Source organism: Pteropus vampyrus, unplaced genomic scaffold (assembly GCF_000151845.1).
Source record: "Pteropus vampyrus isolate Shadow unplaced genomic scaffold, Pvam_2.0 Scaffold354, whole genome shotgun sequence".
NCBI lineage: Eukaryota > Metazoa > Chordata > Mammalia > Chiroptera > Pteropodidae > Pteropus > Pteropus vampyrus.
In genome coordinates, this window is record NW_011889135.1 from 607,041 (window position 1) to 622,373 (window position 15,333).

The following is a 15,333-nucleotide window of genomic DNA, read 5'->3' on the forward strand; positions in this document are numbered from 1 at the left end:
CCATCATTATTTCTTCAAATAGGTTTTCAATTCCTTGTTCTCTTCTGGTACCCCTATGATGCAAACGTTGGTACACTTGATGTCCCAGAGGCCCCTTAAGCTATCCTCATTTTTTTGGATTCTTTTTTCTTGTTGCTGTTCTGATTGGGTGTTTTCTGCTACCTTATCCTCCAAATTGCTGATTTGATCCTCTGCTTCATCTAATCTTTTGATTCCTTGTAATGTATTCTTCATTTCAGTTATGTTCTTCATTTCCCACTGGGTCCTATTTGTTTCCTATCTCCATTTTTGTGATTACTTTCTCTTTCTTGAAGTTTTCACTGAGATCATTGAGCATCCTTATAACTAGTGTTTTGAGCTCTACATCTGGTAGATTATCTGCATTTCATTTAGTTATTTTTTCTGGAGCTTTGTTCTGTTCTTTCATTTAGGACATGTTTTTTATCTCCCCATTTGGCTGTCTCCCTGTGTTTATATCTATGTATTAGGTAGAGCTGCTGTGTCTCCCAGTCTTAATAGAGTGGCCTTACATAGTAGGTGTCCTGTGGGGCCCAATGGCTCAGTCTCCCTGATCACCTGAGCCAGGTGCTCCAGGTGTGTCCCCTGTGCGAGTTGTATATGCTTTCCTATTGCAGTTGAGCCTTGGTTGCTGTTTGCATGTCAGTGGGAAGGATTGACTCTCAGGCTGATAGGTTATAAGGACTGGAGATGACTGCAATGTAGAAGCTGTTGTACAGGTGTTGACCCTGTGGAGCAGGATTTACTTTATCAGAACTCTGGTGCCTGCTGAGTCTGCCCTTTTGGGTGTGCCATTTGTGGAGATGGTTGGGTGTTGCTCTGCTGTGGTCTAAAGCTGGTCATCAGATATGTTGGTCCTGGGTCCTCTGGAGAGGGGCTCTGTTGCAGGCCAAAATCAGCAGCTACCTTTGCCCTGTCCGCAGCCACTCAGTATGAGTTACAAAGTGATCTTCAGATGGTTGCCACTTGTGCTGAGCTTGGAAGTATCTGGGAGAGACTAAGCTGAGAACTGAGGCTGGCTGCCTCTAGTGCTGGGCTTAGGGCTGCTTAGCAAGCGGTACGGGGCACACCGAGGCCAGATGTTCCCTGTTTGAGTTTTGTGAACCTTTAAGAGATTTTGGGAAAGTCCATAGCATGAGCCAAGTAGGCTATATGTATGTAAAAGCCACTTTTTTGGGTGGGCCTGAAAATTAGGTGGGGCGGGGTCTCGGAATCACCAGAGGTGGGGCAAATGTTGTTAGCCAGGTTGATGAAGACTCAGATCTGGTGTCCACCTGCACCTGCGTGTGCACACGGGGTGCGTGGGGGAGGGCTCAGCAGCTCAACAAAGAAACAAAGGCTTCTGCCTGGGAGAAAGCTGCCCCTCCCACCCTCACCCTGAAGCCAGACAGTTCAATTTCTTTCTGTGTGTTCCTGGCGTCGAGCTGCTGCCCCAGCACTGGAGCTCAGAGCAAGTCAGTCCATGAGCCAGTAAGTCCTTGCATGGGCCCTTTAAGAGGTGCGACTGAGAGTCCAGTTGCCCTCCATTTCACTCAGCTTCAATCTACTGGTTTTTATAGCCAGAAGTTACGGGGAATTCTCTCCTCAGCACTGGAACCCTGGGCTAGGGTGGGGCTGGGACCCCTCACTCTCTAGTGGGTAACTCCACCAGGGATATATCCCTCTTGATTTTTAATGACCACATGTGGTATGGGACCAGTCCGTTCCACATCTCTGTCCCTCCTACCAGTCTCCATGTGGCTTTGTTTATCCTAAGTTGTAGGACTTCTGTTCAGCTATACTTCAGGTGATTCTCAATGATGGTTGCTCTTTAGTTGCAATTTTGATGTGGTTTTGAGAGGAGTCAAGCACAGCATTTACTTACCCTGCCATCTTGACCAGAAGTTTCTCATTGAGCCTTTTCTTAAACTTTTTTTTCCTTTCTTCCTTTCCTTCCTTTCTTTTATTAATTCATTCATTATTGGCTTTGAGAAAAAGGACAGAGACTAGATTTTTCCAACAGGTATGTGTCATTACAATCCTTGCACTGGAAAACCTGTTTCACGGGCTCAGGGGTTTGCATCTTTTAGAGGAGAATTTTGGAAGAGCCGTGAAAAGCAGTGCTGGGAATTTAGGCCAACTCGTGGTGGTAACAGATGTTCCAGTACAATCCAGGAGCCTCTTGGACAGAAGAGTCATCCTCTTTCATCAACTGTGAAAGTGAGGTCACAACTATCTGAAGTCATAAGTGCCTCTCTCCCCAGGACATATCTGATAACTCTGGGATTTGGGCTAAATTTTGGTTTGGATAATTATTTGAGCCCAAGTTCCTTCAGATCTGAAATAGTACAATAAATTAAAGCAGAAGAGTGTGTTTGAAGAAAAACAGGGCTGTGAGTTTTCTGCCCCTTAATGGCATGCATGCCTTTCGAGCAAGGAGGGCTGTACCTCAGGTGGTTTGTGGCCCTGGGAATTTTCTTTGTTGCATTTGAGAAAGACTTTAATACTGTTGGTGCATGAGAAAATGAATTCCTACATCTGTGTACTTCATTTCAGATTTCTTGCGCTAAATTTTGCAAAAGAAAATGGGTGATTGTTTTACCATGTAGTAAGATATTATTTAATTCACATCTAACTTCTGGGTAACCTAGCCTGTCTTGTGTCTTGTTTGCTCTGCTAACACTGGGTACTTTGAATGCTTTTTATCTTGGGATCTAGGCACACTGTATAAACCAGCCTGATTCTCCCCATTGATACAGCTAAATTTATTGAGGCACAAGTCTATAAAGGTCCCCAAGGGAGGCTGATAGAGGGCCGGAGACTCCTAATTTATTTTCCATTTTCAGTGAAGAGAAGGTTAAACCTTTAAGTGACAGAGAGCCACTTTTCCAAACCCTTGCCCTGGAAATTAAGAAGCTAAAGGCCAGAATCCACCCCAAGACAAAAAGAATAGAGCAGTGGGAACTTTGAGACTTTAATGTTAACTTTTTTTAAGTATATGTGCTACCAAAGCGAGCACAACTTTAATGTTAAGAAAGTAAATCTGACAACTTGTCCTTCCACCATTATGACTGGACCATACCTTAGGCTTACCACAGAGAAGGGAGCCTTGGTACTGGAGAAAGTTAACCTGGAACACACTATCTAGCATTAGTCCCCAAAATAAATGAAATGTTGGGTCCTTACCTGTAAGTTAACTGGTATTCCAATGAAAACAGTTTTATCCCTGACTTATGTAACACTGAAATACTACAAATATGTAGTAACGCTTGCAAACAGAATCGGGTAAGAAAACTAATTTTTCCCTCAAGAGATAATGAGTACACCAACCATAATCCTTCTTTAAATCCTCATAGGTCCTTTTGGGGAAAGCCTACTACTATAAGCAGCGATACTTTTATTTTTTGATACTTTTGTGTGAGCTTTTCCCTTCACGGCATGCGTAAATTTCCTGGAGGAGCTGGCAAAAATGCAAATTCTGGGCCCCACCCTGCAGATTCTGGTTCTTAAGGTCTGAGAATCTGTGTCATTAAGGAGTATCCCCGGTCTATACTCAGTGGCATTTCTGCATCTCCTGAAGTAGTTATTTCTAGGAAGCCAGGTACCATGGCTGCCACAAGTCCATTTTTTTTTTTCCTTATGGGGACAGGAGGAAGTGGGGCTTAATACTTAAGTGACAATGGTTGAGCAGGCAGACAACTCTTGGAGTGTTTTTCCTAAGTTAATCTTTTTTTTCTCACTTCCTTGTGAAGCAGGACTGTTCCTGCACAGGAAAAAAGGCCATGACCCATTGCTTTGGCTTAGGAATGAAGATAATTTTCTTTTTTTTCCTTTTTTTTTTTTTTTTTTTACTGAAAGTACATTCTTTTAAGCCTTGAGCCTTAGCCAGAGACTATTTAATCCTATTTTCTGCCATAAAGAAATTACTAATCATATGTTTATTCTGTTCTTATTCAGTATGGCTATAATTTAGAAGCCAGCTGATTATAAAAATATATTTAAAGCACATTTTGCTGAGGATGATCACAGAAGGATGTGGCTGAATCCTTGGCCACAGCATTCCAGAGCTGCACACACTCACACTAGCTCCCCACCAAAGTCACTGCTCATTTCCTATGGGGAGGAATTGGGAAGTCACAGTCAGCTCTGTAAATATGAAAAATAGAGCTAGTCAGCATTTCTAATGATGTCCCAAGACACCTAGCCTGAATTTTGGGAGGGAGTCTGTAGAGATGCTGGAAAGCAAAACACCATGTTTTATGGGTACACTCTTGTACAGATATGTCTAATTTTCAGGACATTTGGGGAGGAGCTGGCATTTTAGGAAACCAGCTGTCTGCTGCCTCTCCATGAAGACCTTTGATGTTTTAATAGGCAAGGACATGGAAACTATATCCTAATTTTCAGATAATGGAAGCTGAATAGGAATATTCTTGAGACCAAATGCCAATCTTATATTGGGCCAAAATAAAATTTACACTTGTTCCTCATTCCCCAACCCATAAAGATCCAGTTAATCCAGCGCTAGACCCACATGAAAGGGTGAGGCTATCTGATGGGGAGGAACAGAAAACACCTGACTTGCAAGTGGGCAGGAGGTGCTTTGCTGCCTGTGGTGTCAGGCAGCTCAATGCTACATAAAGATTGGCTGTAGGAGACCAAGTGCCAGCTGGGAGGGCCACTTATTTCTCATATGTCAGGCAGTGAAGAGATTCTGGCTATGATCTTATCTGCTCTGTTATGAAATATTGAATGTGTTTAAATAAGCGGGTAATAAAAATAATATTCATTAATTTGGTTGAATCCCTGAGAGTTCAGAGGGCTCATGACCCGACCCTGTCCAATGTATATTGTCACCATCCCACCCCCATCCCCCACAGTCCCTCCCCACCTCCATTTCCCTGTGGAAAAGCCAGGCTTCTGACAGGAAGCCCATCAAGATCATCTTTCATGCTCGGCTTCATAACATCACCCGCCAGGACTGAGAAGTTCCGGTGACTGGCCGATACATACCAGTCAAATGAACGAGTGTAAAGAAATGATTGAGGTATGGGTTTGGAAGTCAGGAGGGTTACCAATAGGAGGGAGGAGAAGGTGACTAACAGGGAACCTAAGGGGGCTGGCGAGTGCCTGATAGTGATCCATTTCTTAGCCTTGGGGTAGCTACTCTGTTATGTTCATTTTGTGATAATTCATCAGCCTGTATACTCAGGATTTGTGCACTTTTATGTGTGTATATTAACTTCAGTTTGTTTGTTTTTTATTTAAAAAGTGAAAAAGTTTGATCAAAAAAGACCTTCTTGGGGGGAAGGTGTAGATTTTGTTGATTTGAAAGTCAATAGGAACAAAGATACAGTGAATGTAAAACTAGGAATTGGGCCCTGCCATTTCTTTAATGTTAATACACAGCTTTGCACACGATGGGTATCGTAGCCCAGGCATTACCTTGAATAGTAGTTGTTCAGCTGTTCTCAGATACTCCAGTTCTTTTTCCGGGTACTACCCACCTACTTTTGAAAATAGTTTTGGCCATGTGACTTGCTTTGCCAATGAAACATTAGTGGAAGTAACTTGTGTCGATTCCAGCTGGGAACTTTAAAAAGCAGTGTGCAGGTCACCATGTCCCCTTCCCCTAGCATGGCAATCATAGGAGCAGATGTTGAGATGGACATTCTATCAGCCTGGGTTCCTGAGTGCCTGAAGTAGAGCTCCCTAGCTGACCTGTGTTATTATAACACAGCAAGAAATAAACCTTTATTTTGTTAAGTAATAAACCTTTATTTTGTTAAGTTAGGGAAGTTTGCAAGTAATTTGTTACCACATTGTATCTTAGGTTTTCTTCGTTGATATAGAAGTTGGCTCTAGGAAGTGAGTGTCACTTCCACCAAGTGGCTTAGTAGATGATTTGTGGACAGCAAGGACACTAGCACTAGAGACTCAATCCCAGAACACAGAAAAGTATTTGAATGACACTTTTCTTAATTTTCCCAGGGATGGTAGGGTGTATCAATACCATCCTAGATGGACAGGAGAGAAGGTAATTCATTACATAGATGCATTAAGGCACTAAGGACTAAATCTCTTTGGGAAGGAAAACGATTTCCTATGTACTTTGTGAGGCAGATTGTATATTATAAACTTGAAATTCTCAAATTTGAGCATACATCAGAATCTGTGATCACACAGATTGCTGAATCAGAAACTCCAGAGTTTCTAATGCAGTCAGTCTGGGAAGAGGCCCAAGAATTGGCATTTGCAACAAGTTACCAGGTGTGATGCTGACGTTGCTGGTCTGGAGACCACACTTTGAGAACCACTGCTCAAGAGGAAGGAGTGTGATAAGTAGACTTTCCCTTATCTCAACCACAAGTACCTGTTGGATAGACATCCTTGGTGTCTGTATTCTTTCATCTTCGTGGTGGTGTTTTTTTTTGTTTGTTTGCAGTTTCTAGTGACTAAGGCTTACAGTTAGCCTGTTTCCTGTGGACCTTTTGCTCCCCAATTTAAAAACTGAATTTTACAAAGATGCAATTGTTTAATGGCAAATCTTTCTTTGTACAGCTTGTATAATATGTCAAGTGTTTATAAATCCCGTATTTACCCAGAATTGAGTTTTAGAATTTGGCCAGAGGACTTGACTTGAATCACAGCAGTCATGTAAGAAAAATGAGCCACATATTACACTTAGAAAGAAATCTTTATTTATGCTAATCTCAGTGAGTCTCTCTTTGTGTTGGCTCGCTCCCTCATGAATGCTCATTTAAAAATCTCTGCCTCCTGAAACCACAGCGAGGCAGCGAGGAGATGGTGTGCTGCATTGCCATCCTTCCAGCTGCTGCCTCTGAATTCCATCTCTGTGTTATTATTCTGCCATCGAGCAGAGGCACACAATGGTCTCCCTTCACAGAGCCAGGATAGCAGTCATTCTGGATGCTCACGCCAAGGTCCAAGAAACAGAGGCATCTGTGAGGGAAGGCCATGGGCCCATGGGACCAAGAATCAACCTGAGGGATCTCCTGCCTAAAGGCACATAGTGTATGTCTATAGCTCTGGGCTCAGAGGCTGAATTGAGATAAGTAAGGAGAGGAGAAATCAGTGTTTCACTGGAAAACTAGAGGCAACTTGTTTATATCCTTCCCCACCTATAAATTAATCTCAGAGACAAAACTCACTTTCAGAATTTACACTCGCTGACACTGATTGATGGCAGGCCTTGAATGACCAAAGAACATTAATGAAATTCTTCCACATGCTTCATTCAATCATTGTCAGGACATATGACCAAATAAATATATAACCAAATAGCCAGAAGCTTGGTGCCTATCTTAAAAACCCTGCTGTATGCTCTGGTCTGTGTCATATTTAAAAAGGTAAAACAGTACTTTTATTTACTTTTGTGTGTCAGAGTTTAGGGACTCCAGCTTGGGAGGTCAATAATTCTACAATTGCCAGAGCACGACAGACTTGGATTTATGAATTTGTTTTGCCAGATTCTTATCTGTGCCTCTAATCCTCACTGAAATTAGGGAAGCCAAACAGTGCAATTACCCTCCAGTAAATCTTATAAAGATGACCTTTAATGATCTGTACGTACACTGATCTATACTTGTACAGAGTTTTACCCACATGCCAATGTGAGGAATATTAACTAGTACAAATAACCCATCCCATCTGGGTAGGGAAGTCCTGTATTATCCAAAGTTAGTGGAGATATTATAAGTTAGGCATTGCTTTTCTTGGCTTTGCTTCTCACACCTGTGATGCCTAATAAAAAATAACTTTTCAATTCTTGTGCTCATTCTCTAGTTTCTACCATGATATTAAATACATCTAGAGTTGAAGACCAGTGAAAGATATTTAGCTGTCAGCTCTGGACAGTGCAAATGAAGAAGTGATCTGCAGGGGCTCATTTTGTTTGAAGGTGAAAGCTACTTCTAATTGTTTCTTCAAAGGATACATCATTCTCTATTTCTAAGTGGGTGTGTCAATTATGTGTGGCCATAGTAATGCTGTGTAACACGCAGACCTTAAAGCCTCAGTGACATACAACAATAAATATTTATTGTTTGCACATCTGGGTGGTCAGTGAGGTGGCTCTGCTGACCTTGGCCAGTCTCACTTGCTGCTATCAGCGGTTCTAGGCTGGCTTTAATCAGGCAGCTGAGGCGATTCAGCTCTATTCCACATGACTCTGATCTTGCCGCTGAGTAGCCTAAGCACGTTCTCACAGCCTTCACAAAGATACAAGAAGAACAAGTGGACAAGGTTTCTTGAGGTTTTGTCTCAGAACTGGCATCTCATCATCTCCATTGCATTCTATTGGCCCAGGCAATTCACAAGGCCAGCCAGGATTCAAAGAGATTGGGAAACAAATCCTGCCTTCTTAGCAAGAAGAACTGCAAAGCCACATTTGGCTATAAGCAAAAGTCAAGGATTTGGAGCCATAAAATGCAATAAACCTATGAGAGGGAGATCCTCCCTCAATAGTAGTTCTAGCCAGGATTTGGGGGTTGCTCAAGAGCCATACTTCCATTAACCCCCTTAAATACCTGTGAGAAAGGGTGGAGATAGTTACATCCTCCTGTAGGCTAATGTTTGCAGAGACTTTTCCGTGGTGGAGGCCTTATATGCAAGTTCTCAGCCATGCTATAATCAGTACCATGATGGAGCCCCTACCTAGAATTACCTGCCACAAAGCATCCAGTGATGCTGAACTTAAGCACTAGACAGAAAATGGTAGCTTGGAAATTATGGGGGTAGTAGCCCAAAAGCAGCTGGAAGAGAAGAGGGTTATCATTAGAGTCTTGGGAGCGAGTTTCAAATGCTATTTTCTAGGAGGATCACGTGAGTCCTGCTGAGGGAGGAGTTAGATTTCTCTGGACTGTTCTCCCTGGGGAGCCTCCACTAGAGAGCAGCGGGGGAATTTGATGTCCCCAGCCTTGGCTTCCTACTGACAGAATCAAAAAGGGCACTGGCGTGAGTTGCGTAAGAATCCCCCCAAGCTCTTAGCTAGAGAGCATTATTTTTACTGCAGGCCATGGCTACCTCCTGTGGCCCAAAGGGAGAGGCTCCATGGTCATTTCTGAATTCTCGTCCATGAGATTACTCTGAGACAGTGTTTACAACTCAGTGTAGCTCAGCCTCCCGGCAGTTACTGAAAGGCTAACTCTAACCCCTTGATAGCTGATCCCAGCCTAAACGGATCACGTGAAGCCTGGACATTGCTTGTGCCGTTCTGGGAGGTGTGAATGCTGAGGTTGGGGTGGGGGAGTGGGCAGAGAGGAGTGCTTTACCACTTGCTGATGAAGTGAAAGGATTCCTCATTGCCTGAGGACATCGTAACCCTTCTGGCTTGCTCTGGATATAAGCTGTCTGCTGAAACCTCAAAATATGGAGGCTCGTATTCCTGGGTCCCACTGGAAAGGTGGAGCAGACTGCAGTCATCACATTAACCAAGCCTGAGAAACATCCTTGTAGGAGAACAAGTAGAGGCAATAGGAAGAGCGGGAATAAGAACTATGGTAATTGTCCAGCAGCTGGTGACGCATTGATGATGATGTGGTTAATCAGCCTGTGGCCTGATCCTCCTTGTGCTCTCAGAGGAAGGCTGAAGTGGCCTGTGGCTTCTCACTGCAGACGGACTCTGGAGCTAAGATAAACGACTTCTCACATTTGCTTCAGGGAGAGAGCCCAGGGCAGACCAGGGTGTCCTCATCACACCTGGCTTTCCATGCCATGGAGATTTCCTCTGTGCATGAGTTTCAAGATCACCAAGGCCACGCCGGCTGCTGCTCCAGTTTCCTTCTAGGGACCCAGCTCCCCACAGAACCAAAATAGCAAGCAGAACCAGCCTCATTTACTGAGCTTGAGAGGAGGGTGCCTGGCACAGAGCAGAGTTTTCTCTGTACAGTGAGGCAGATTCTACAAGATATTCACAGTAGGTCTCAAAGCGGTCGGTCACACGTCTGAAGGGCGGTTGTGCAAAAATAAATGAGTTCTGTGCTGCTTCAGGGGAAAGAAGGTCTGAGTACTGAGCCAAAAATCTAACAACCAGCACACACCATTACAGCTAAATGGTTCTCCCAGGAGAGAGTGAACCAGGAAAAGTTCATTAGACCTAATCAACTAAAGAGATGTTTCTTCAAGTAAATAAACTGAATGAGCACTGCTGTTCCCTCGCCAAAGGCCTTGTTGAGGGGTGTGGGAGCTTGCATGGACATCCTGAGGTCTCTCTCACACTGAGAATGCTTCCTCCAGTTCCTCTAAGCCAGTTCACTTGATTCCTCTGTGCAGCCTGACCTATCAGCTCCCCCTAGTGACCAGCAGTGGACACACCCAAGCATGAGCCAGTCCAAATTACCATTTTTTCAAACAGGAAGTCATGGATTTCAATATCAATGTAACTACATGCATTTTAAAAAACCAAATAAATCAGAAATCTCAGGTTGTATCACATATAGTAATGCTAAGTGTCATTGCATGAAACTGTGCGTGAGCACGCTGGGTCACAAAATTAGATGGATTTGTTGCGTGGGTGGAGTAGAAATTTAAAAAAGAAGTTTGAAAAATTTGCAAAACCCAGATCCAGAACATGATGCAACTAGGTCCTTTGTAGTGTGGTCCCTCATCGCAAAAAATACTGAGCAGGATCATCTTCGAACATCTATTTGGCCTCATTCTGAGTTAGGGATTTGGGAGGGAGCACAAAAGCAGAAGATACAATCTCTGTTCTTGAGAGATAATGACATAGTTAACAAACAAACACATATAATAAAGAAAATCAGGCACCTGAGAAAGGAAGGGGCATGTGGAACCAAAGATGGGTAGGGAAAGCTGTGGGCAGAGGGGACAAAGGCTGGGAAGAGTCCTCTCAAGCCATGTCAAGAAGGAAACAGGGCAGGAAAGGGCTAAAGGAGAAGGAATGGTTACCCCCTCGTAGGCTGGAACTGCAAAGGACTTTCAAGATAATGTCACCACCTGCTTATTTTTCTCTTCTGGTGATCTATATTTATAGCCTCATGACTAAAAAAGTTTCAAAGTTTATAGCAAGCACCTTTTTTTTCAAAGTTAGTTTATTTCTCCTTCTCTTTTCTTGACTTCTCATTATATTTAATTTTTTTATTGTGGTAATATATATATATATAACATGAAGTTTGTCATTATAACTATTTTTAAATGTACAATTAGGTGGCAATTAGTACATTCACATGTTGAGTGACCATCACCACTATTTATTGCCAAAGCTTTCCATAAAGTGAAACAGAAATGGTAACCATGCCCCAGACTGCATGGGTCTTGTGGGACAGTCTCCAACCCTGACCAGAATCATCTAGGATCTGCAGGGCGAATGAAAATCCTTAAGGACCAGAATCGATTCCCTAAAACATTCTAGACTCTTCTCAGTTAAAGATACAGAAATCTGATTCTGGGGATGCCCTTTCTACCGAAAGTACAATTATTCAGTTTTCCAAGTGCCGTGGAGTCTCGCACTCTAGGCCATCACAGCCACTATGGTTAGGATTAGGCCAGTCATCTGCAGGCTCCAGAAGAGTCACACAAGCACCCAGCTACTCTTCCTCGGTTATATTTAGGCCGTGTGACTTATTGACTAGGAAGACAGAACCTTCTAGAACAAAAGCCAAAGAGAATCCATAGCTGCTTTCTCCAAACCAGTTATACTTGGAAAAGCGAGTGATGAGGAAATCACTCCCACCCTAAGTAGGGGGAAAATAGGAAGGAGGTCTGCTGTCTCCAGAAAAACGAGGACACTTAATTTCCAGGGACCACTGAGACAACGTATTATTAGAAAGTCTGAGCCCTAGGAACTCCGTGTCCTTGTAATGTGGCTGTCTGAGTTCTCTAGGTTGTGGTTTCAGCCAATAAGCATAAGGACTTCAGCTGATCAGTCAACAAGAACAGAGCTTATTTACCTGCCACAGCACATCGGGCTGTAGCTTTGTTAAGAATCCTTCAAGGTGCCCTTCCAAAGCGACCCGTTTGCTGGCTCCTGCCATTTCCTTGAGAAAGTTGCAGACTGCCAAAATAGCAAGAAACTACACAAATGCATTGCTGTTTTATCTGTCTAGCCATTTTAGATTTCTTCCCTTCCACCTTATTCACCCACCAGTATTAACCAACGACTACAGCAGAAGTAAGGTACCACAGAAATCAGCGTGATACAGTCAGCGGAGGGAACTTTTTCCTGCCACACGTTGGAGACTACAGTTCCAGAACCATTCTCTAGCACTCAATAAAACACCTGTCAGCCTTGGCTCTGTAAGTAACTCCTGTGATACCCCTTCTTGCCCAGAAGTCTTCACGGATGAACATCCTTGAGTTCTAATGAAGCCTAAGGCCCAGTCCAGAACTAGGGCAAGAGAATCCATGAAAGGAGGAACCCAGCAGGCTACAGCACCGCAGGCTACAGCACTCTGCCAGTAATGTGCAAATTCCAGAAGAGTCACACAGGCACTGAACAACACCCTGCCCTAGTTATAGTCAGGTCACGTGCCTCGTTGACCAGGAAGAAAGAAACTTCTGGAATTAGAGCCAAAGAGAACCTACAGCTGCTTTCTCCAAGCCTGTCATACTTGGAAAAGCAAGTGACGAAGAAATCACATGAGATCATGCTTGCGGACCTTTTTGTAAATGCGTACAGCCACCCTAGAATTATTAGCTATTCTGCTAAGCATGAGGTTATTTTTTCTTGAGGTCAGGTTGTTTTTCATTCCAAGTTTCACTCCCTGACATCTCTCCCCAGAGTACACAGGTTCTCACATAAAAACAGTGACTTCCAAGTTGCCCCATGGGCAACAGCTGGGCCAGTGGGTGACCGATTAAGCTGTAGATGTCCATATTCAGATTGGATTGTCCACTGCAGTGCTGAATTCAGGCGAGCTGCTCTCATAGGAAAAATAGGGGGGAAAAAAGCCCATTGGACAGTGGGAAGGTTTTTCTGAGCAATCTACAACTTGTCTTTGAGGGGCGTGGGGAGGAAGGAAATTCTCTCAGGAATTAGGATCTGCTCTGTGAGGCGGTACTGAGCTTGATTCACTCCTGTGTTCTTCTCAGTGTTGGACTGACTGATGCCACCACTGCTCCAGGTTGCACTGTAGAATGTCCAAGACTCATTCCCTTGTGTGTCATGCTCCCTCCCTCCCTCTCCTGTCCTCCCACACAATAGCAGCCAATAGTTACTGGTTTTTTCCTGTGCACCTGATGCTGAGCTAAGCACTTCACATGCATGACATCATCAAATCCCACTAGCTAGGTGGTCACCAAGGCTACCAATTCCACCTCCCTAATAGCTCTTGTGTCCATCCCCTTCTCCCATTGCTAGTCCCTTATTTCAGGGCACCACTGCTACTGGCTGGCTGCAAGAGTGTCCTGATTGTGCTCTCCACCACCAGCCCTGCCCCGCTTCAGTGTGGTCATATTATTCCCTATTTAAAGCTTCTCAATGCCCCTCTCCCTTCCTCTTTAATCTGACATAATGCAGTTTCCTCTGTAATTTAGGTTCAGCCCATCACATTCCTCCCATACTCTCCGACTAAGCCAAACCAAACCGCCACAGAGATTCTTAACCGTAAGCCATGATATCACCTACTTTATTACTCAAAACTTCTTCCCCGTGTGTTCCACAAAGAGTTCAGGCTCCTTGGATTCTCTCTTTTCTGAACACCAAATGCTGGTCTTTTTGCCATGGCAATGTGTCTGCATGATGCAGAGAAACATGCCCTCCCCGCAACAAGGGTTGAAATGGATGGTCTTATCCGTATTGGTGGATATATCAGTAGACGATCAGGATTTATCAGGACAATACACTCCTAATATAACTATCTGTCTGGAGGAAGCCAGTTGATATAGAGATTTAATCATTTTAATAAGGGACTAAATAGGCGAAACTGACTTTCCTTGCTGGTTCTGAATTTTAGGGCAGAAAGGTATTTCCCTGGCACAGCTCCCCCTCTTTTCATTCTGTGGTTGGCAATTTCAGGCTCTCCCTCATTTTTCACTAAACCAAAAGCTTGACTCCAGCTCTGCTGAATGTTTCTTTTTACTAATGAAGTGTAAAATGACCTTTGCAAAGAAATTCTTGCAATGTTTCGTCTAAACAACTATATTCTAAAAAAAAAAAAATGTTTTTAGGTGCATCTTTGCCTTTTGCAGTATTGATATATATCACTGCTCTCATTTTTTTCTCTACATTTGTTTTTAATTCTTCAATTCCCTTTCTGGTTCTTGCAGTAAATTATGAAACATTTCTAATATGGGTATATATTTAATAGTTGTACATAGCCTTTTCTTAATTTAAAAGAATGCAAGAAGCAAGAAGCAAGAATCATGCCCAACCAGAGGTACTGTGTGTCCTGTGGTCTCTGCCACCTTCTGTCTACATCTGGATACTGCGCTGTCCTCAGTAGTGTCGAAGAAAGATGGAGTCCTTCCACCACCCTATGGCTAACACCGTCACCACATGACCCATTTCAGACCTACCCCAATCCTCTGGGATGAGAGAACAAGCACCACATTGCTCCAGGGGGAAATACAGAAGCTCTGTAATCACAGACCTAACTTAGACTCTTGGTTTCTCCCTTTACAGCTGAGACTATGAGCAAGTTACCTTGCCTTTTTGAGCCTTAATTTCTACATCTGTAGAATATAGGTGATAATAATACTGCCTCTAGACTCGTGACCACTGAACTTCTAGAAGCCAAATGGGTGTGATGTTGCAAAGATTAAATGAAATATCATAGATAAAGTGCCTGTAAATCATGGACCAATGAATGCTTCCTGGACAAATGAAAGAAGGGGAAGAATAACTGTTGGACAGACTTGGGAAGAAGCGTGAGCTGTCAGTCTATGGCCCCAGTGCTTAAGTCCTCTCTTCTCAGGAATCCAGTGAGATGAGGAGCAAGAATGGTGATCACTAACGGTGAGGCTGTCTTTTCAGTCAGTTGCTCTTGAAGTCCCACTTCTAAATTCCTAAACACAAGAAACTGATTGGCCTAGCTGGGCTCAGTGTCTGCCCCTGTCCAGAGGTCTGCTGTATTAATTAAGAAGACCAGAAAGTGTTGGTCCTTGTGAACTGGATTGCCATTCTGGAAGGTATTTACTAAACCACATGAGAACCCGAACCAAGTAGCAGTGGCAATAGGTAATATATATGGGAAAACCCTTCTGGGATCCAGAGTTAGATCTTAGAAATGAACCACTGTGAGGATTAAGAAAGCCCATATGGCTAGACTCTATACAATAAACTTCTAGAAAGCCAAATGGGTGTGGATTGATTTATCTCATCCATTTGCCCCTGAACAATCAGCTGATGAAAATATT